This window comes from Diadema antillarum, unplaced genomic scaffold (genome assembly GCF_040938485.1).
Source record: "Diadema antillarum isolate AM-2024a unplaced genomic scaffold, OU_Dant_1.0 seq00000876_RagTag, whole genome shotgun sequence".
In the NCBI taxonomy this organism is placed as follows: domain Eukaryota; kingdom Metazoa; phylum Echinodermata; class Echinoidea; order Diadematoida; family Diadematidae; genus Diadema; species Diadema antillarum.
In genome coordinates this window covers 845,304-868,487 of record NW_027271740.1, presented here as the reverse complement: position 1 = coordinate 868,487, position 23,184 = coordinate 845,304, and positions in this window count along the sequence as shown.

Below are 23,184 nucleotides of genomic sequence, written 5' to 3'. Positions count from 1 at the left end.
TTCGAGACGATGTTTGGAAGCTGACGATTGGATTCTTGTTACGTGTTGCCACGAAAACTCGTGTCTGCATCAATACGCAGGGACAAGTCAAAATAGTCGACATATTTTCTGGGACAGTGAAAATATTGCCATACGTGCTTTTGAGAGTAGTATTCAATGATGACAATGTCAATCTTTATAACCTTTTAAGATATTTGTCATTTCACCCTGCTCAGACGAAGAAATAGATGCGAAATGAAGTGTAGAAAAGGAAGGAAGGAGGAGAGCGACTATCTTGGAGGGCCAGAGTCAGCAGTTGTTGGAAATGATGACAGAATTAAAATGATTTAGTAAGCAATAACAAATTGTTAATATTTTGCGCTCTGCCTACCATAGATATACGTTCTGCTGCATTCGTGCAGATGTAATCAAAGATTTCTTTGTTTGATGTCAACAATCTGACTTCAGATTTTTCATTTTAATCGATGATAATAGAGGGAATCGTAAGATCTTTGCAACGACTAAATATGTATGATTAAATCAAGTACACACCATGAGAGAGAAAAGTTAATGGTTCTCACGCCTGTCATTAAATGATTCTCTACAATTCCCTTCGGAAATCAATTTGCTCACTGATGGGTGTGATAAGACTCGAATAGAACCTTTGACAAAATGATATCAATTTTTATCATCAGGTATGGACGACTGGCTTTGATGGCTACTTTGAAATATTTTATCGAATGAAAGACTTCATATTTTGGTATGATGGTAATTAAGGTCAACTAAGACCTATTCTTGTGAATCACCAGCCTGATTCCTGCAGAAATAAATTACCCTTCCCATCAACCCCTTCGCTACGGGGCTCCCGCAATTACGAAGAACACATGGGAAGCTAACACTGCGTCCCTCCTCGCTCCCTGCCGGGCGCACTTCCATAATATGGCCGCTGGTATGACGAGCAAGTCAAGCTGCCGTCGCCCGGAAGTGTGTCCGACTAGACACAAGAAACGTCCTGTTTGCTCATGTACAACCGCTTTATTGCACTTATCAATTTACTTTTAAGCATTCACGACAATACGGACATGAATGTGATCATGTCAAAGCTGATATGTAGATTGGCTACAGGAAGAACAGTCTTTCTTTTTTGTTTAGTCTTTTGTCCATCAAACTTGGTGTAGAGTAAGTGCAAAGCACAGCGAGTGTATGCAGCTATTGTTGAGAGAAGTGCCATGTACCAATTGTTTCATTAAGTTGGCCGATTTGCTCGATCCTTTTAATTCTTAGTAGAAAATACTAGTATGGTAACAAAATTATGCTTAGTGTGATGATCATAATCACAATGTAGCACATGGATCCAACCATCATTATATCAATGTCATCAGAAAGCGTAAGCTTGATGACATGCTTACACAAGCATCAAACACCCAGCATGCCCTGAATACGTCTCCTGTACGTCAAGTGATATAGTTGTCATACAGACGAGGAAATATGATCAAAATGGCTCTGTGGAGAAGGAGTAAACATCTTACACAACCTACCACCTATAAGTTTATTGCCTTAAAGTTTTACAAGGTGCCGCGGAAGGCAATCAACGTTTCTTGCCAAACAGTGAGATCAACATGGCTCTGACGTTCGGACCGTATTTCTACTAACAACCGCTCGTCGAAGTATAGATCCAGCGGGGTTTTATATGCTTTCTTACCAATCTGGCTACTGTTGCAGAAAGAGAGAGAGAAAAAAAAAAGATGAAGAGGAGATTTCAAAATGTGCCTTCGAGATACGATCGCCATGACCCGGGCCTGCACTTCGCCGTGACATTTGCCTATAAATTGTATAAATATAGGTTCATAAATAACCCCAGAAATCATCTGAACCACTTTATTGAGTGACTGCGCGCTGAATTGAATTAAGCGCCAAACATGTTTGAAATTTCATTTTGATCGGCATTACTTCCTCCACGAGGGCAGCAATAAATAATGCACGCTCAAAGAAGAAATCGACACAGCAGCACCGCCAGTATACGTAATGCTGCAGTTGGTGTGTGGGTATTTGCATTGCGGCCTCATTTCATTGTGAAAGAAAAAATGGTAAAAGGACGCAACATCATATACTCCATTGTCCATTGTTCACTCAAGTAGCCAAATTCATATGAACTTCTAACCGTGCATGTCTTGTCGCTGCGCACTTCTAGAGCAATCAATTATCGTTACCTTCAACGTCACACTATCGTCATTGTTAACGTTACTTGATTTTTGTTCAGACGTCATCAATGTTCTCTTTGTGTCAGTTAGTTTGATTAATGTTCTCTACTTTTCAATTTGAGAACATTGTTCAATGAACACTATTGTTGTCCTCTATGTAAATATATACATTGCATGAAACTTGTGCATGCAGTTTGTGGTGTTAACTAAACTAAAAATTGTACTATTGGAAGAACTTGATATCTCGTTAACGTAATGAAACGAAGCAATTATAGGGAGTGGTGAAGGGAGAAAATCGGAGATCTAGTGATTGAAGTTATGATCACATAAAGTTATTGGGTTACCTTACCTGTCATAATGATTATCAAGATCATCTCAACTTTGTTGAGGAACATCTGTTTTTATTATGTGCTTTTGCAATTTCTCCAAGAATTCTTATATTGTATCAACTATTGATAAAACCGGGATGTTAATGACACAATCTTGACACAAGAAGAAGGAAAGAACAAACAAGTAGATTGGAAGTTCTACTTTATAAATAGTGATCATGTGAGCTTTTAGGTTTTTAGGGCCCAGTTGGATGCTTCTGGCAATCAAAATATTTGTATGTCCTTGGTATGTGTCCAATATCAAACAGACATTCTCTCGTCTTTTTCCTTTGATTCCAAAGAATACCCCCGTTTTGCAATCAGATAACTTCATCAGAAAGAAGTATACACAAATGAATAATCTCCTTCAATTCGGCAATATGCTATATACCTATAGTTATCCATCAATCACTCTTACAATGAAATCAACAAAATAAAACAAAATAGAGAAATGAGGCCATTCCGTTGTATCTATGTGTTTATGTTTTTGGGTTTGATTTTGACGTGTGTCACTGTTAGTCCAGATTTGCTCTGTTCCTCTTTTTACCCGACTGCGCAGTTTTCACCAACAGTCACACACATACACACAAACATGTTTTCTGTGGTTTTGTCTTATCGGAGTTGATACTCGTATGCAAATTAAAAACAAAAGTTATATTCTAGTCACTAAAAGATAACATGTAGAACACGGAAGGACAGTATACTAATTTGGTTTTTTTAAGTGAATATGAAAAAATGATCTTAAACTTTTCAACAGGTTACAGAACAGCTAACTGGTTGTTTTTATATGTTACAAACATTTTTTCTTTGTTATTGTTGTTCATTGTTAACGATTTTTTTTTTTGGGGGGGGGGGGGGGCTCATGACCAATATTCATAACAATACTTCACCAAAAGTTTAATTTTTTTTCTCCAAAAACCAGTTTTATGTGCTCTGAATGAGATACCCTTTCTTCATAACACCATATGTCTGTTGTGTGCTATCAGAGCCCTGATTTACCCCCCCCCCCCCCCTTAGAATAGAATACAAAAATTGAGGTATTATAGTTCTACGTACTGATGTATACTTATGAAACTCAGTGTGATTTCTCTGAGGACGGAGTAAGATTTCTTTGTCTTGTTATAGACAGGAATTTAAGCAATCATCACGTGATCAATGCGGCATAGCTGAGCGCATGTCTTCATCTGAGTCAGGATCATGGTGCTGGCCAAACTTTACTTGTAGGGTCACCTGATCGAGGATATTATCACTTCCGGCCAGTTGACCCTGAGTTTCAGGATTCTAAAAGAGCATCGAATGCAATCTTTTTGAGATATGAACATATCAGTTGATACTGACCTACTCGTCAGATACTGGCTACAAAAATGTAAATAAAGCAAATGACTAAGATATGAACAGCTCCTAGCGATGCAACCAATTTAGAAAAGCAAAACATGCTGTTGCTCATATATTTGTAGTGTGTAGACGCAGAAACCTTTTAGCAATGTTTATAAAAACCCTTTACTGTTATTTCTAATCATGCATTTTGTACCAATTCTACATGTGTGTCTTTGGGCCAGGTCTTCATATCTGCACTTCCCTTTGTTAAGTAATCAACTTCTAGTCACCTTAACTTTCGATATTCCCGCAGATGATACAAAATATGATAAGTATTTATATTTCTTGCATATCATTACCGTCTCGTATGTGTCGTATCATGTCGTGGTGATCCGAAAGCTATATTTGTTTGTAATATGCACATCATCTAAACTTGTATGCTCATGTGTAAGTGTGAATATGGGTGATAGATGGGTATTTCATGACAATGAATTATCAAAGTTTAGTTAATTTCGTTTGTTTCGGGTCTTCTTCGCATCTTTACATTCTTCATTACTGTCTAGTGTCAACCTAGTTTCTGGGATTAGAGGTATTTAGGGGGTTGTCTGAATGTTGTGTAGCTCCTATATCATCATGTTCTGGTTATTCATCTTACTTTCCTTGTTTCTCAGCAGAGTTCACTGTTCTTGTCTTGTGCTTACAAAGACTGTTACTCATCAACTGTAACATCGACAAACCACAACCGACGTTTTTAGAGCAATTAGATTTGAAGGGTGACAATTTTTCACGAGTTCATATTGTTGTAATAAACAAAAGTACTTCAGATAATACTCTGCTGTTTTGTGTGGCTAGTCTTTGAAAGTAGTGCGAGGAAATCCCTTACTTAGTCATTGTCGCCATAGTGTCTGAGAAAGTCACATAAAGAAATTTCTTTGAGATGTTTATGTCCGCAAAGCGCCACACTTGTGCGCAGAAGGCATCTAACCAAGTCACATTATGAACAAATATTCCACACCGTCTCCAGTTTATAAGGGAGCCCCAGATTTATGGATGGAGTGTGCTTAGCGGCAGGTGATTCATGCTTCTAAGTAGACGCTTCCCTAACCACCATAGTGCGCAGTTTGTGACTATTTCTCTTCTAGATTTCCTTTAAGTGTCAAAAAATATTGAAAGTTAAGATGTTCACGAATCCATTAGTAGTCATTTTTTCACGTCGCGTGCAATCAGGCGTGCGAAGTAGTAATTCGATAGATTTCCTTCAATAACTATAAATTCAAATTTATTGTCATGTCTGCGTATGAAGCCACAAGTTTGTGGCTGCATATATCACTCCACGGGAACCGGTGACCAAGAGATAATGTCTGTCATATGGAGGATAGCCATGACAGTTTTCAGACCCTTAAAAACCCGAGTTTAAGAGTTTAAATCAGGGAGCCACAAGGCAGTTCCCCTTCCACAGAACACGCTCTTCGGAACGCCCACGTGATTCTTAATGCAGATCAGAATAATTATCATAGTTAATCAAAATAGATAATCATATTCATGAAATGTATACCTTAGCCATAGTCAGTGAGGGTCAAGGTATCAACTGCAAACGCTCATTGGAAACATATTACTTTCAGTAAACATATCACTTAGTCCATGCAGACGTCACAAAGCCGAGCCAATGATTGCTTCATCCTTGAGAAACAGACAAAATTGAAGTCCAGAAATCGTGCGATGTCATGCCTTACTCAAGCAGTGTTCCAGCCTGACTAAACTTGTAATGGGATGTACTTTTCTTATGAGAAAAAGTAGTATCCCCTTGATGTAAAGTATTACGTAATTGTCATCACCTAGCACATTTCCAACTTTCCTTATGCTTGTCAGAGTTTAATAGAAAGTGGAAGAGACTCAATTTCCAGTACAAGTGACTTCCATTGGGAGCCCCAGAGACGGAAAGAATGACAGGAAGTGATAGTACAGTGAGGATCTTGGAGACCTCTCAGTCCTCAAGCTTTTCCTCCAACATTCCACTTAATCCAAAGACTTGTAGGAATTGTGCGTCATAATGGAGAGCTGCAAACAGGATTCATATCATAATGTCTTTATCGAAAGCTAGGCATTAGCATAATGTTTCGCTGTAAGAGAATATTTGATAAAAGAAGAATCACAGACACAATAAGTTATGATAACATACCCTGTCAGCATGAACGCTAAATGCTGAAATTATTGTCATTCTTTTGGAATTGAATATTTTCACGCTGTCTACTCCTCATAGTCGATGCTTAACGGGCCGTTAACGATTGCCCCGTCACTGTACAGGCATGCTAACCTGTAAACATTAAACTGCACATTACTTGAATATGAGACCATTCTGAAGCAAATAATTTTCACACAACAATAGATAATGTACTCTTAAATGAATCCCACAAGGATTGGAAAAATGATCCCCCAGTATTCCCACTGATCAGTTTCTAGCCATCCTCTTTGAGTAGTTGGTAACTTTAAGAACAGCTTTATGAAACACCCCCTGTTATTTTTTACGTGCATTGTGACTGCGTGTGATGATCGTTGAAACAGTCTCTATGTAGGGACTTTTTCCTGATTTTCTATAGTCCCCCCCCCCCCCACCCCTTAGTCTTTTATGCAATGGTAACACGCTGACCATTTTCTATGGTCTACCTGATTTTTTTTTATTTCGTGGAATATATCAGTACTGTTCCTAAATTTCACCGACTTAAAGAATGAATGGATTTGTGTGATATCAAAAACAGTGCCACCTATTTACTGAGGTCGGATGTTACAATACACTTTGACCATGCGCACTGGTTTTTAGGGACTGACAGAAATCTGTTTTGACATTCCCCTTTTATCTGGCCCTTTTCCACTGTAAATGATCCCTTTTGTTGTGTTGACTGAGTGCTCGTCTGCCTACCCCCGGGGGAAGCCTCGCGAGTGAATGGAGTCCAGCACGGTGCTGATACGGCCTGGAATTCTGGAATGGAGTGATGGGCGCCCGGCGAAGGAAGACAAAAAGAGTTGGGGACTCGGGCCGAGGTGGCAGGCAGAGATCGGGGCGAGCACTTTGTGGTCTTCACTGCTTCTTTCGCTCCATCACTAAACTCTATTCTCAGCTATTTCTTAGGGCTGATTGAAGTTTAATTATAAAGAAGAACATCTTGACTTGCTGTTAGTTTCCATTGAATAGAAAGGAAATGAGGTAGTGTTGGAAAAGAGAAATTACAGTATAGACTGATAGATAATTACTTTGATACATAAAGCAGGGTTGCTTTTTCTTTCACCTGCCTGCCTCCACGCCTTCATACAATCAGATCGCGTCAAATTTTGTAGTTATTTACACTTCGACATTTGAATTTTTTTACAGACTTGAAATTCTCTTAACCTTGGACAATTTCAACTTAAAAAGACAAAATTTTATCGAAAAAGATACATCTTTCAATCAAACGTGATTCCAAGTAGGCTACATGTACTGATATAACCTAAGGAATCCTTTCCTATAATTTCATAACATGTTGTCAGTTATGCAGACGCAGCTAATAACTGTATATCTCGCCAAGACATGTCAGGTCAGTTCGAACTTTCATTACCAGATCACCCCATCCTTCGCTTTGTAACACTGTATTAACTTATACATGTATCACGAGGCCATATACATCGATATTTTACTATGCTACGGAAGGTTATCTTGAATGACGTCAGAGACACGTGGTTAAACCTTGTGGTGTTGTCAGATGATCGTCATAAGATGTTGACAAAGTATGCCGAGTTTTGTTAGTGCTTTGACATCCGACACACGTCGAAATTCCTGCCTTTTGCGACTAAAGCCAAATAATAGTCCGAGTGTCTTAATATAGCTTCCCTTAAAAAAAGCCTTAATAAAGGTCAGGAAGCAGAGGTGAGATAGGATGAATGGAATGGTTCTCTGTTGAACAATGCTTGTTTACAGCTGTCGTCATTTGAGACTGTGGAGAAAGAAAGTCACAACCCCACCTGCCGAGGAAATCAGGTGAAAATAGACAATTTTCTTGTCTTTATCGATGAATAAAGATTGTAATTTATGGACAAAGAAATGTTAGTTGACGTGTTGAAAAACACGCAACTCCTTCCACAGAAAGTTCCCTTCCCCACTTGTTTGACACAAACTTGTTGAAGGGAAAGGAAATAATAGATAGGTGAAGTCCGACAAGGGCTTCGTTTAACACAAAGAAGAGAGAAGAGAGTTGAAAACTACCAAATTGTCAGAAGCGGGGGAGCAGGAGAAGAAGAGGGTAAAAGAAGAGATTTGAGGCAGAGACATTTCATGCTACGCTGACGCCACTTCCTCTCTTGCGTAAACTGGTGGCCAGATCGCCTCCTGTGCCCCTGTATGACCCGGGGACATGCTTGACAATATGCCAGAGATTTAGTGAACATTAAGTCAGTGTGATTTAGCGAATAATTATACACCTGCACAAGTAAAAGCACTTGCACACCGGTGTCTATAATGTATCCACGTTATAAATACGAACGTGCTATTCTGTACGTCTTTAGTATCTCTTTTTATATCAATATCGATTATAGGCCTCCATGCATTCATACCACTTCGAAAGCGCGGCGGCAAAAAGAATTTAGATTGTAATATTGTTGCCTAGCAACCCACGCAATAACAGGTGAGTGATGGAGATTAGGCACAGACTAACACCATGTCAGGGTGTGACGTATTCCCATCATGCAATGATTGTCTGACAATGTGTGAAAAGCCAACAAGCAGTCAGCAGGGTCTCACTTAGAAGAAAAAAGAGGGGAAAAGGAACTCTCCACTCCTCGAAGGCTAACTTCCTCACAACGGGAAAGAAGCCTCGCAAAACAAACATCTAAAAGTAACAAATTCCCTAAGATTAACGGACAATCGCACGCCAAATTGGACGAATGGGTGTATTCATTGGCAGCTCGTGCTTCGTTTTCCGTTTTCTCCTTCCCTTCTCCCTCCTGATCTGTCTCGTAGCTACGCATTGCTTTCATAGCACCTTGAGAGTTTGGTGAACAAATCCCGTGTTAACTGAAGCCATACCCTGCAGAAGTTGATGTCAATATGAAATGCAAAGTGCTGCGTGGTTGCCGAAGCTAATTCTCCGAAAAATTTGTGGGGTGAGGAAAAAAAAAAGAGGAGGAGCGGGTATTAAGCAAGTCATCGAAGCGGATAGCCTCGGCGTGAAAGTGGGTTGACGATCGCTGGGATTCTTGCTGTCCACGTCTCCACAGTGCTATAAGCAATGTCCACCTCTCTCTATCTCTGTCTTTCTCAGAGTTTAGAAACCAATCCCTTCACTTGAACATGACGTGAGTTAACATAGAGAAATTATACTGCCACAATTCATTCCTTCACTTTATCTTTGACAAATCTCATATGCAGTCCCTGAGTGATACTATCGTTACCCCTGATAGTTCTCATAGTTCCCTCCTGTAGTTTGTATGTAACAGGTCAATTTATGTGCATTATCGAATGTTTGTTAGGTTCTCTGAGCACAAACTTGAAAAGTTAGTGATTAGAATGAACTTGAATATTATCGGGAAAAAATCTAGACAAATGGAAATAGGGTGACACTCTAAAACAATCATTGTAATCATCGGCATCCTTCATAACACTATAAGCAATGATAAGAGTAGAATACAATTAGAGTAGAATTGGAAGAGAGTTCAGCTTTTTTCAAATGTCAAAACACGCAGATATTATGTCGATTTTATGTTTTTCAAACATTGGGTCCGACATATAGCATGCTATACTAGGGTACTAGAGTCATGTTGACAGATAATCCACAAAGAAATTACATTAACACCCAAAATTTGTTACTGAAAAATGCAAACAGTCACTTATCACTTACAATATTTTCATCCACTCTTTCGTAAGAAAACAGCACCATACGTTTTTGTGTGGGAAAGAAAAAGAATGCACACATCCACAACTAAGTTATTAAGGCCAGAACAACTCTGTATATAAGAAGAGGCACAGCTGTATAGATATGAGAAGCTTTGTACACGCATACACGACAAAAATAAACACTAGTTACCCCATCAAGGCATTTTCTCTTCAGAAATATCATAAGATCGCAATTTATAAGCTGAACGGTGCTGTGATAAATATCTATGAGCGAAATTGTATAGGCAATAAAAAACCAACAAACATAATTATCTTATTTGTGGCTCTTTTGTCAACGGACACAAATGCAATTGTTTGAATCGTGGAGATGCACAATCACGCCTGCATGCTCCCAGCACAACACGAGCTGCTCGTTTTGGACACGTTGAAGTCTTGCTACACCCCACATTCACAATCAAAGCAGAGTTAGTAATCTAATCCACTGTATATTAAAGTTTCCATGATTATTAGATGATATGGAGAATGTTGTTCCAACCACTTTCTTTTTCTTATCTCTGCGTTTATATTGCTGTCTTCTTTTCTTTTTTTCTCCTCTCTTACATCTTACTTCTTTGTTATTTTTTCTCTCGCCCGCTTTCTCCACACCTCCCCTGTTAGCCAACCCACTCTTTCTTTCTCATTCTGTCGATGACACGCCCGGTGTTTACCTAGGGTATTAAACTAATTGCTGCCAACCTACAAATCTCGCTGTAACGATTGGCACTCAATCGTCACTCGAATGAACGATAAATCTGACAGACACTTTAGATCATAATCCGCCAATATTCTCTTGGTCCTTTTATCTGCTTTTCTCTAAAACGGTTCGTTTAGAACTTGCTCCTCGCTAAGTGAAATTATCCCAACAGAATAGGTTCCTTCCAAAGAGCACTTAGAAGAAAAAAGTCAGAATTTCAGTTTTCTTTGGAATTCAAATCCCTTTGCTTTCAAAACGTCTAACCGTTCTACAAGTTTCTCTTGTACTGTAACAACCTCGACAGCGTGGCTTACAGAACTTTGAATCATCATACATTTATTACTCTAAACATAACTGAAAGTTTGATTTGAATGGACAACCCTATGCTTCAATCATTTTCATTTATTGATCAGTCATAAATGTCAGATATGAGGTCATTATCAGCTTTACAGAATTATTTCCCTACAACTGTACTATTCAGTCGACTATAGGAGTGTGTTTGTTGTCTCTTCAGCAAACAGAAAGTAAGTTAACAAAGTGGCATGTTTCTCGGTATCACAGGCTTCTGCAAATAAGTTATTCTGATGGTCTCTTCCCCCTGATTGCTACAGGAATGTTTGTGTTTACCGTGGTCAAGATTCCGTTAACTCGTGATGTTGTTTACTCGAGACACCTTACAGTGACGGAGAATACATTTCACGAGAAGTATCTACTGTTGTCTTTTCAACGCATTGTAAACTCCTATATTGAGATCCTATATTTGGAATGTTTCCTTATTTGAATGTGAGCATCTATTTCTTGTCTTGAATTCGTCCTGTTGTTTTCATTTACCTTTTTTTTTCTTTCTCTCTCTACTCTGTGTTTTCCTTCCACTGTCGATCCAAGCAATACCTTTTTATTCTTCAGTGGTTTTGTTCTCTGGACTTGGAGTGATCCAATCTGAATTGTTATTTCCAAGCTTTTCTCCTCATCTATCATCTGTAGATATCAAATTAGCGTGTGTTTAACTGGCAGTAAAAGAATCAAAACATGCTTTTAGCTGTGTTTTCTGACGGACCACTCCTCTTATTGCATTTCTATTACGACGATTGAGCCCAGCGCCCTGTTTCACTAACATGGGATCTATATCGAGCCAAACGATGAACCCAAAGCTGGAACAGATTCAGATCAGATCTAGTTGGGAATGATACACAAAACTTCAAGATGTATTCCAGAACGTAGCAAGATACTGTTCCAAATGGCTAACTGAAACAATCAAGACCTACGATCAGCCGAGGATCAATTGAATTAAATATAGCCTATACCTAATTACTGTTTGATTTTCAACGTTTGTTGATCCAGTTTGACTTAGTTAAAATTTTCCTACGTTTATCATATAACAATTCACTTACAGATGTACATATCTGCAATATTTTTTATTCATACAATTATAATAAATAGCGTTTATGTTTCCGTTGAATTTTGTAAGAAATGAAAAATAAATGAAATGAAATAAGAAAATAGACTAAAACACTAAACATGCTCAAAGTTTTGGCTTTATTTCACAATGCATTTAAAAAAAAAAATATTGGCAGAGATAAGCTACCACACTCGGCAAGTTTTTCCCCTTGTGCATATTGTAAACAACTAAATACCCGGACTATATGTGCAGCTTTTTTTTCATAAAGCAAAACGAACACACACAAAAAGCAAACAGCAAACAAAGGAACAAGCAATCACTTATCTCCATAACACATAGAATATAGTATATTTTCCTATAGAGAGGGAGTTATTTCATCTGTCTTGTTCATCTTCTTCGCACAATTGACGAAATACCGATTGTGCGACGAAACTGGCTGTTCAATCTCTGAGGATATCTGATATTATCATATCAAAATGACCGTCTTCAGGAATTACTGTCTCCGTTTTGGGCTAGAGAATAGCGGAACACAAAATTATCTACTGTAGAAAGTTATAAAATCTTGTTATCATAATCGCCTTTAGCAAAGACGCACACATACCTTTAAGTCACACGCACGCCCACTATGCACAAACTCGTATCAAGGAGCTAGCTCCTTGCTCGTATGCACAGCTATCGCCCTCTGTTACCAAGGATCGAATCCTTATGGTATGTTTCCAGTCATTGGGCCGTTATTGTCGCGTTCATTCCATCCCAGTCTACCATCATTCAACAACCTATGCAGCTGCCATGACAAGAAAAGACACGAAGAATATAAAACAAGGCGGCAAAAGGTAAGGAAATAATGGGACTTGCAACCTTTACCACGGCTAGTCAACAGCCAAAGACATAAATTTAGATCCATAATGTTCGGCGATGTTTCCGCTAATTGCTTCGATGGTTCGAAGGGGCCTTGCACAACCATTTCGCGGTAAAAATGGTTATAAGAAACAAATAAAGACTGGTACTGTTGAAGGATGCTGTTGTGAGCCGGGAGAAAAACAGATCCCTTCATTCTTGGACGATGATGCATAACGAGCTAGCCAAGCACCTTAAATTCTTTCGCTGCGCCTTGATATTAATGGCACAAAAGCTGAGAGGGACATGAAACAACTGGTAAACAGACGACGGAAACATACGTGCAATAAAAGATTACATGAGGCTTGATAGAAAGAGACATCGAGGTAAAGAGAATACGAACAAAGAGGAAACTGTCGGAAGAAGGAAGCAAGTAAATTACATTGAAACTATGGACATGAAAGTTGTGTCTGCATAATAGCTCTGTTTCACAATATCCGCCCATCAATACGATAGAGTGTAATGAAATATAATCAACTGACACGACTGTCATGTTTTCTCTCCCCCCCCCTCCTCTCCCTCCCTCCCTCTCTCTCTCTCTCTCTCTCTCTCTCTCTCTCGCTCATTCCCTCTCACGCTGCTATACTTTCTCTTTGAGTTTAGACTATTGAACTAGGATGGATTCTAAAATTCTGAGTGTGTGATATGAATATTCTAGGATGGATTCTAACTGTCTGAATGTGTGATATGAATGTGACCATCGTTATATCTTTGTTGTACCGGGATTTAGTGAGTTCTGATGATGTTGTGAAATACTTCACATATCTTGTCCTTTCAAATAATCATACCCGTCAATTAATTTGTAGAATTAATTGTAGCCCTTTCTGTGCTTTCAGTGCTGATTGGCATAGAAAATCATATAGCTGTGTAGGCACTGTCCAAAGTCCGTGGTATTGAAGGGTTCAGCAATCCGCGTACATGTATAAGCAGAGTATTGAAAGAATCGGTGTAGTGATTGGCTCTCTATTGCATTTTAATCGAATTGATTTATGTACGCTGCAAAATGTGCATAATATATGTAGAATTTTAGATGAGCGTGTAAATTATTGTTTAAACTTTTGTATCTGAATCTGTGTGTCATCGTCATATCTTTTTGGTTCCACTAACCCCTTTTATGGTATTTTAAACTCAGTTTTTATTTTGGTGTGTCATTACCGTAATTTTTATTACACGATTGTTTTTTTCTTCAATAATACACTTTGTCTATGCCGAATTCAGAATACATTTTATGTCAGTCTCCATGGTCTAGTATCTTTTTAAGCGTGTATTGTTTTTTGTATATGTGTTATACTTGTAAGTGATTTTTTATGAAGTTTATTGTAATCCAGTGTTTTATGTATATGTACACAGGGCTCCCCTGGAAAGCAGTTGAGAAACTGAGGGGACTACCCTGTTTAAATATGACGGAAAAAATAAATGAATAAATAAATAAATAAATAAAGGGAAATAGTTTGAATGTTCATGAAAACTTCTTGTTTGGAGAACAATAAACGCGTCTCAAAACTACATGTAATCGTATAAACAATGCTTCTAACGACCACTGAGACGCATGTAGACTAATTTAATGTCTCTTTTACGACTATTCAATCTGAAGGAAATGTTAAACAGTGGTCACTGTTATTCACACGCCTTGTGAATATTTTGAAATACTGAAAGAGAGATGTCAATTTTTGACAAGGAATCCAGTAGAATATGTGATAGGTCCTAAAGTCGGGACGTGCTGGATCATAAAGGATGATAAGAGAGGAAGATGGAGCCTTACCTGTCAACTTCTCCGTCTCAGTGAGTTTTCAAGCATCATCAGCTTGTAGCTATGAACGCCCGACTTTCTCGTTTCGTAAGGAAAGTCGGCTCTTTGATTGTCACTCATTCAACTTTAACTCTGGAATGCCAGGAATAGTTTTAATGTGGTTTTAGAGACCTGAGCACGTAACTATTCAAACAGACTATGAACGCTGACACAATGCTTTGTGAATATTTTGAAAGCATAATACAAAGACAACGTATCTCACATTAACGCAAAACGGAGAGGGGTATTATATCCATTTTTAACCTACAACGAGAACTCTTGTCCGATTGGTCTACTGCTTATTACGTGACATGTACGGTAAAATGAAAAGGTTATATCAAATTATGTGGAGCTATATTTCGAAAGTTTATTATTCCGCAGATTCGAATGAAAAAAGAAAAGGTGTGTACTCCCCGAACCTTCGGAATTACGAAACTTATTTCCTTTTCGGAATATCGAACCTCATGAACACGGAACTTTTTTTTTCATTGTCAGACTAACGGAGCTTCGGAATAACGAACCTTCGAAATAACGAATTGTAACCGAGGCATCACGCATTATACAGAAACACAGTTTTGCACGCACCATAGTCATCATTCTGGTTAACGCACACACTTACATGTAAACATCTCTAATACCCAAGGAGTTGTGTTCATAGACGCACACACTCCTACACCCAAAATCCATTCACGTAACATGGACACAATCGCATACACATAGTCACTACATTGTTTTATAGTCAGGTGTAATGTAATGATAACGAGTTATTGATCTTCATGGCTGCTGTATTGTCATCAACATTAAAAACATTTACTAGTACGAAAAAGGAAGATATACGGAACAAAACAAAGTAAGAACGATTAGCAGAGAAAAAGAGGGGGTGTTTGTATGTGTGTGTGTGTGTGTGTGTGTGTGTGCGTGTGTGCGTGTGTTAGTGTGTTACAGTAGTTTAGGGTCAATGACTTCCTAGTGCTATTTTAACCATCACTAGGTGCTTAGCGACTAAAGACAATTTCAATTTATAAGAAACTTGTGTTTTGGGGGTACTTTTCTCTTCGGATTTAATCGCTTTGTTCGTTACAACCCCCCCCCCCCCCCTTAATATGGGAGAATTCGATTTGAAATGTTGATAAGAAAAGTTGTTCCCAAAAGTAACATATTTGTCAAACAAGACCTCTAAAGGCACGTCACAATGTTCGCCTTGAACGTGTAATCATTTTATGAGCTTCAGTGATGGTGCATAAAAGTACACAAAGCTGCCTCGTTTAATTATTTCAACTACTAGTATGGGTCGACAACATGAAAAGCGAGGTAACATTAAGAGACTAATGAACGACGTTTTAAAACTTGAAACCGATTCGCAACTTGTGTTTTGTTTCGTCTCTTTTGTCGTTTGTTTCATTTTTCAATCTAAAAAGATGCCTGGATAACCCATATTCAGCTGCACTAAGCTGGTCTTCCATGGGGTCCGGTTGGATGTGAAGCGGGACGACTTCACCGGGTTATGCACCATGCTCTTTCCGACGAATGATTAAAGTCGGATCTTTTACGTGCATGAGTTGTGACTCCGTCACACACGGGCCTCCATTTTATGTTCTATCAGAGGGACAGAGTGTTTTGCCTCTCATCAGAGGGACGCTATGATTACACACACGCTACCCAGTTAGACTCGGGAATCGAACCCGGGTCCTTTGGATCTGGAGGCAGACGCTGTACCGACTGAGCCAAATCACCGCTCTCCTTTATCTTGTTTGTGTGCTGTTTGTTTCAGCTGGAAAGCCGCCCAGTGAACCTCAGGCAGGAAGTGCTCTTAATCCTCAAACCGATATCGCTTTTTTGCAAACGACTTTATAATTGATTGGTGAGCACAAATCAATTAGTCGTTAAAGGATAATTAGGACGCTAGACAAGGGGCGTTTGTCGAGTCGGAAGGAGGACGTTCTCTTTTCCTGGCATCCAATTTTTTTCCCGTGATTTCAAGTTCACGCGACACTGGTTACTAGTATCTAGCGATATGTAATGCTAATCTCATGGCTAGTTTTCTATTGTTATGATCTTGTTTACAAGTAGGTTGTGCTACCTTGTCAATACTTACCAGCGGTAGGGTATCGATAAGAATTACGTAATCCATACCCTCATCGGAACGGCATCCACCAGCAATAGACGATGAGGATCCGCTAACGGTTAAAGGACTTTCACTATGGCATATTGGCTTCCATTTGAAAAAGCGGTATTTGATTACTGTAGGCCTACAGATATTTTCTTTATCATTATTACCGAAGTTTTTCTGGTTCTCATGCTTTCACAATGTTCTTCTTTCCCAAATGATCTGTGTGACACAGAATGAGTTGCCGAGTAAAATTTGTGCACAGAAGACAAAAGTAACAACCTCCTACATTTGAACTTGATATTACTTGGTTCTGTAATTAACTCCATTAATTGACTGTTTGTACTAGTTGGTCATAAAGGTGGAGTATTGTTTCAACGAATTGTCCCATAATTATCCTTTTCAATCAAAAGCGATCATGGTGTAGGATATATAACCACTACGTTATTTTCATTTCCCTAACGCACGTTTGACAGTGATTTCTTTTTAAGAGCCGTATTTGGTCGGTGTTTTGAGCATAAAATGACAGAGACAACAAAAAAGTAAAACAGTAAATTAAGGATCGCGACATATTTTTTTAAATAACTGTCAGTTTTTTAGATGATATCATTTGGTGATTTCATCTTTTAGTTTGCATCAAACTAAAGTCATTGTTGCCACTCTGTCACTAATAGCGGGTATGTCCACCCCTGGCAAGTATCAGGGCCTGCAGACTTCGTGGCATGCTATAAACTAGTGTGGTGACGTCATTAGCCATAGCACATAGCCTGCCATTCTTCCCTCGGAACATCTATGTCGTTGATAGCTAGGGCACCTCATGAAAGCTCTACGGAGTTCATATACGCGAGCAAGACGTCCATGGGCAGCTGCTCCACGCCCTCTGTCTCAAGGAATTCCCTTAATGCAACGGCAGTTGGAAATTGTGTCCGTATAGATACTCTCTTCTTGCATGCGGAATGCAGTAGTACCCATGTTGGCCCGTACACGACGGTGTTGACGATTCCTTCCGGAACCACCAGTGGCGTTTTTCCACCGTAATGGATGCCAGCCCACATCATCATTGAGCCGCGCCACCACCTCGATTCGTCTCGGTGGTGCAGTCACCAGTGTCGCCAGTGTCCAGGATAAAGCATTCTGGACTCCCTAGCCCAAGGAAAACGAACAACCCTGTGGCCAACAGCCAGGCGTAGACACTAGTCAACCGCCGTGCTCGGCAGCCACGTTAGAGCAATGTCCGATACGGTTGCCCTGGAAACATTGATCCCATGTCTCTTCCACAAAAGACGAAGAGAATTCGAAGACACTTTCCGGTTTCTCCTGCAGAGATTCAATGGTTGGCAGTCATCTCGTCTAATGGTTAGGATTGGATATCCTGGAGGTTTCCGTGGCCCTACTTTGTCTCACCTTTTGTCGTTTGAGAATCTTACATCTTACATCTGTACTCTGTGACGTCCCGAGGACATCCTTGATATCTCTCTGTTTGTAGCCATCGATCCCGTCAACAGTGCCACCATTCTTCTCGAGTATAACCGATTCCGTTGGACTGGGCATAGCCTTGGGAACTTTATGCAAATTCCTAGTGCAAACGATTCAAAGAGGCCGATAAAATCAGCATCGCAGCGTTGCATCAGGGAAAGTGACAGAATCTCACATGCAATAGCTTTTATAGTCTCGAACAAAGAAATTATAATGTAATACATATCATATATTACACATGTGATGCCATAACGTTGAATATATATTATTATATTCAACGTTATGGCATCACATGTGTAATGGGGAAAGTTATGTAATCACTCAACTACACTTTTGTTTATAGGTAGACTGTCAAATACCAAAAGAAACTGTAGAATCAAATCTAGAATATTTTATTCCAAGTTTGTGACGAGCAGAGTATATTGTTGTCCTTATTCGTTGTGACTCTTCCTGTTTGTTGTGTAGTTTAGAAACTACCATCAGGGATAGAGCAGGGTTTATCCAAACATGATATGTGTCTAGGAGGGTGTTGAAAGTTTGCGAATAAATTAATACATCCAAATTTCATTTTCTGTTTGTTTTATTTCTTCACTTGTACAGATGAAATCATAATAACAAGTCAACAACGTTCATATTAAAATATAGATAAGAGTACTCAAAGAGTACAGAAAAGAAAGACAGTTATATATACGTGAATCTCACATACATGCATTTTATCATATCTTGATCAAGTGCAGGCGGATTAGACCGTTCTCATTAGCAGTTGACTTGACTAGCATAAGGCCTTTGGGCGATATGATATCTTAATTGTAATTCTTTCAATTATTTTTAACTGAAGGAACAAAACACACACATACAAAATATAAATAACTAAACCTCGAGTACTTTTAATAGTATCAAGTCTTTAGCACCATTCCATCACTCCTTGTCATCTAGCATTATTCACTGGTATCTTTCTAAGGAAATTCTTGGTACGATATTTTATGATAGATATAATGTGATAATGTTTGTAAATGATGTTACTCAGAATTCGACATCTCATCGGTAAAGCTCGGAGCAAAATGAATACATGTAGGGTTCTTCTGACAAAATGTTTAAACAAAAGTTCTTTGGGCTTATTAATGGTAAACATTTCATCCTAAAACCTGTGCCCTAGTTTGACTAAATAAGCGCATTAAATCTGCAGACTGGGGACGAAATTAAAAAGTGCATCCATTCATCATCGTGTATTTCACCTTTAGTAAGCCTGTATGCAATCTGGACTGATTTGAATCATAGAAATACATGTCAACGTGTTTATCAGTGTTTATCACTGGTCTGTTGTACTATTGATGTAGTCCGCTCTGTGTCTCTTATACTTGTCATTCTGGAGGTTAAATGTCATTTAGATGAAAGAATCATCACACTCTAAGCTCTCTAAACAGTCTTACCTCAATGCCTAACTCCTTTCAGTGTGTTTGACTTCAGACAATACAGGTAATAGTTCAACCCGGGGTGCCCACAAAATGTGCACCTTAATCGGATAGAGTTTGCGACCACGAAGGCGACTGCTAGAGAGAAAAATGATCCGGGGAGGTAGGTGTCTATTCTTCAACTGGAAGAAAGGGTCCTCCCCTCTTGTAATCAATGGATTAAGGATGATTGAAAAATAAAGCGAGAGAGACAAAAAGTGGCCAACAATCTCTGCCCACCATAGTCGTCATGATAGTCTTTACCTGCAGACTCGCTCTCACTACAGAGCTTCAACGTTGTGAATATTATTATTTCTACTGAGTGAAATCAAACTGTTTCTAACTGATGTTTCTGGCTCGAGGGTTTACCTTCTGATATGATGTGGATACTTGGGGCATTCTACAAAAGAACTGTTCATTTTGTTACTTAGGTTTAGTCTCTGGGAACGTCTGTATGTCATCAGGCCAGAAAAAGACAAGTTTTTGAGCTGAAACAGAAAGCTGGACGACTCGACTGTCCGGAGAGGGGCATAGCAAAACGGTCGATCCGATTCTTGAGTTGAAATTCCATTCAGCGATTAGCGATGATGTCGCGCCCTCATTACGACCACACACATTGATGGAATCTTGCTACCGATGTGTCAGCTTTAACCAGACCAGGTTTAAGAAGAGAGATGGACATTTCAACTGCGTTGAAATGCAGTCATATTGATAATCATTGAAGTTTATATTTCTGACTTTCATCTACAAACGTACTATGAAGCAGTACCGTTGGCGAGAGTAGAATGTTTGTTTAGATGCACACATTTGATTAAAAGTGGTGAAGGAAGGGGAACGAAAATCATATGGAAGTACTACTAACAGACAGAGTAAAAATAAAAATGTATTCCCCAATCAATAGTGTACATTATGCACTACATCGCGCATGGTAAAGGAAGTCATGATTAGTGTCAAAATGATACGAAATGTAACTAAATATTATGAAGCCATCAAAAGCATATATACGTTGATAATTTTGATTGGAAGATATGTGATCTAACGATATTGTTACTGCTTACCATTAAGTATTCAGTAGGTTATCATATAATATACTCATATATGCATATGTTTTTGGGTTTTTTTCATATTTATGGAGTTTAGTTACCTTGAAAAGAGATGACATCACAACACTTATAAATGAGTTGTGGATTTCACGTAAGTACAGTTCATGGTTACAGTATAGCGCAATTTTAAGGTTCTTCTCGACAATAATAATCAAATTCATTTAGATTACACTCTTCTCATTTTCAATGTTCTGAATAATTAATGTCATTTGTGTTTGTCAGGGTAGTTTGTCTTTGTTTAATGTCAAATAGATGAATTCGATCTTATTCGATCTTATTTCAAACAGCGCTTCACGTTACCTTTCACAACATAATTTGTACAGGAATTCTCGTCTTCTCTCTGTCTCCCGACCTGTGGTATTCCTGTGCAATCTCATTTCACCGCTTAGATTGAACTAAAGCAAATCAGATGGTTGAAACTGAATACGGGCTCTGCAAACGTATCTATGAACATAGTTATGAGAAGCAGCAATCTTTGCTGAGGGTTGACGCAAGTCTGTATCTCATTTCCAGTGCAAATTATGAACGCAAACTTTGGTATAAATTGTCGCTGGTATATAGACCCGATGCATTTCGCTTCAAAGAATTTCAAGTGAAAAGAAAGCGGAATACACAGGTATTTCGTTCAAGGAACAGACAGAATACTACGAAAATACTTTCGGTGTCTCTCAAGATTTCTAAAACACATCTTTAGGGTACGGGATGTCGAGTTTCTCATATGGAATCGCACACCAAGATGACACATTAAAGCGGATATCTACCTGTGTGTTTGTGAATGCATGCGTACGCGTACGCACGAATGCTCATCCTTAAAACACGAAACATTACCATTGTTAGGCAGCATGAGCTATACTGGAGTAAAGTGATCTAAACGTACATCTGCATTGTCATTTCTGCTTGTTTAAATGTCAAAACTGCATGGCTATCATATGATATCAACGGTTAATGGGTTAATATTCATCAGCGATCAAGATAAATCAATAGAACCGATTTATCACATCAAGCGAAATACGTAACACAAATACACACACACAAAACACACACACACACACACACACACACACACACACACACACACATATATATATATATATATATATATATATATATTGTATATGGCGTACATTAGGGTTGCGTGCCATCTACTATAACCAACATTTGATCCTCTTTTTATGTAAGTGCAAGGGAATGGAAAAAAAGTCTTTCTTTGTTCACCTCTTCTAGAGCTATTCTCTGCCTCGATAGATTTCTTTGACTTGAGTGAAGAAGTCGTTGGACGAAGTGTCTCTGGTGGAAAAGGGAGCGAAGAGACTGTCAGCTGAACAATGGGCACCAGTGGGCAAAGTTAGTGGCCATTTAAGAGCTTAGCAATGTTCAATGGAAAAGAGCAGGGAAAGCGGACAAAGGCTAAGCTAAGGATGAGGTAGGCTACTGAAAGGGGACGTAATTACGAGCAATATCACCTCCTGCCAACCCGTCAGTACTAGAGGGCTGGTAAATTACTCCCCTGTGCTCCTTCTGAAGAAGAAGAAGAAAAAAATGACACCATCGGAGTAAAACGAAAGGAGAGAAAGACAAATGAGAAGTTTTGCTATTCTGTGAAGCTCAGCTGCCAAGAGAGATGATTACCAGAAAGAGAAACGAGGCTTTATAGGGAAAGTTTTTTTCTTTCTTTGCCTTTTCAAGCCTAGCTGGAGTCATACCATTCAAACCTGCACTACGAAAAGACTGCTGTATTAAACCCGTTGTCCACTTTGCCGAGTGCACCGAACCCTGGACGTCATGCAGTGACCACTGCCAGTATGAAGGTATATAGGCCAGTTAGGAGAAGAACTACCCTGACCGGCCGTCACGTTCTGCTTCATGTATCTATTTATTTCACCGAGTCTTGGGATGCCGAATCTGATCTGACATCATTAGTACTTTAACGTATAACCATTTCATGAAACCTGTCGTATCATAAATAAAATTAAAAAAACAAACAAATATGCAGTTTTGATAATGTGTGACACACTCGAACTGTGGCACGAAGTAAACATGCAAAAGTTACTTGATCTCTTACATAATAATTATCTAATGACACACATATCTATATAATCAAGGCCAAATTAATTAGCACGGTATTCATGAATAAGGCTTTTGTGTCACCTGAAAATTGTAAATGATTTACTTGAATATGCATTGCAATGTATTCAAGGGTTTGAATGTAGGGGATACCTTTCACAGACCTCCCAAAATGCAGCAAAACATTAAACATGAACCTCAGGGGACTTGTTTAGGCCACTGCTGAGAAATTTGAAAGTCAACAGTTATCTACAATTTGAATAATGCACAAAACTCTACTACTCAGTAGTTCTGTGTGTCAGCCACACAAAATAGTGGCAAATGCAGGTGAAACAAATTACGCAGATGATCCAGGTATTTCTCTAAACGGAGTTAAGGAGAATAAAAGTAACACCAAGCATAAGTTAAGCACAGTGCTTTTTGTTTACAACAACTGTATT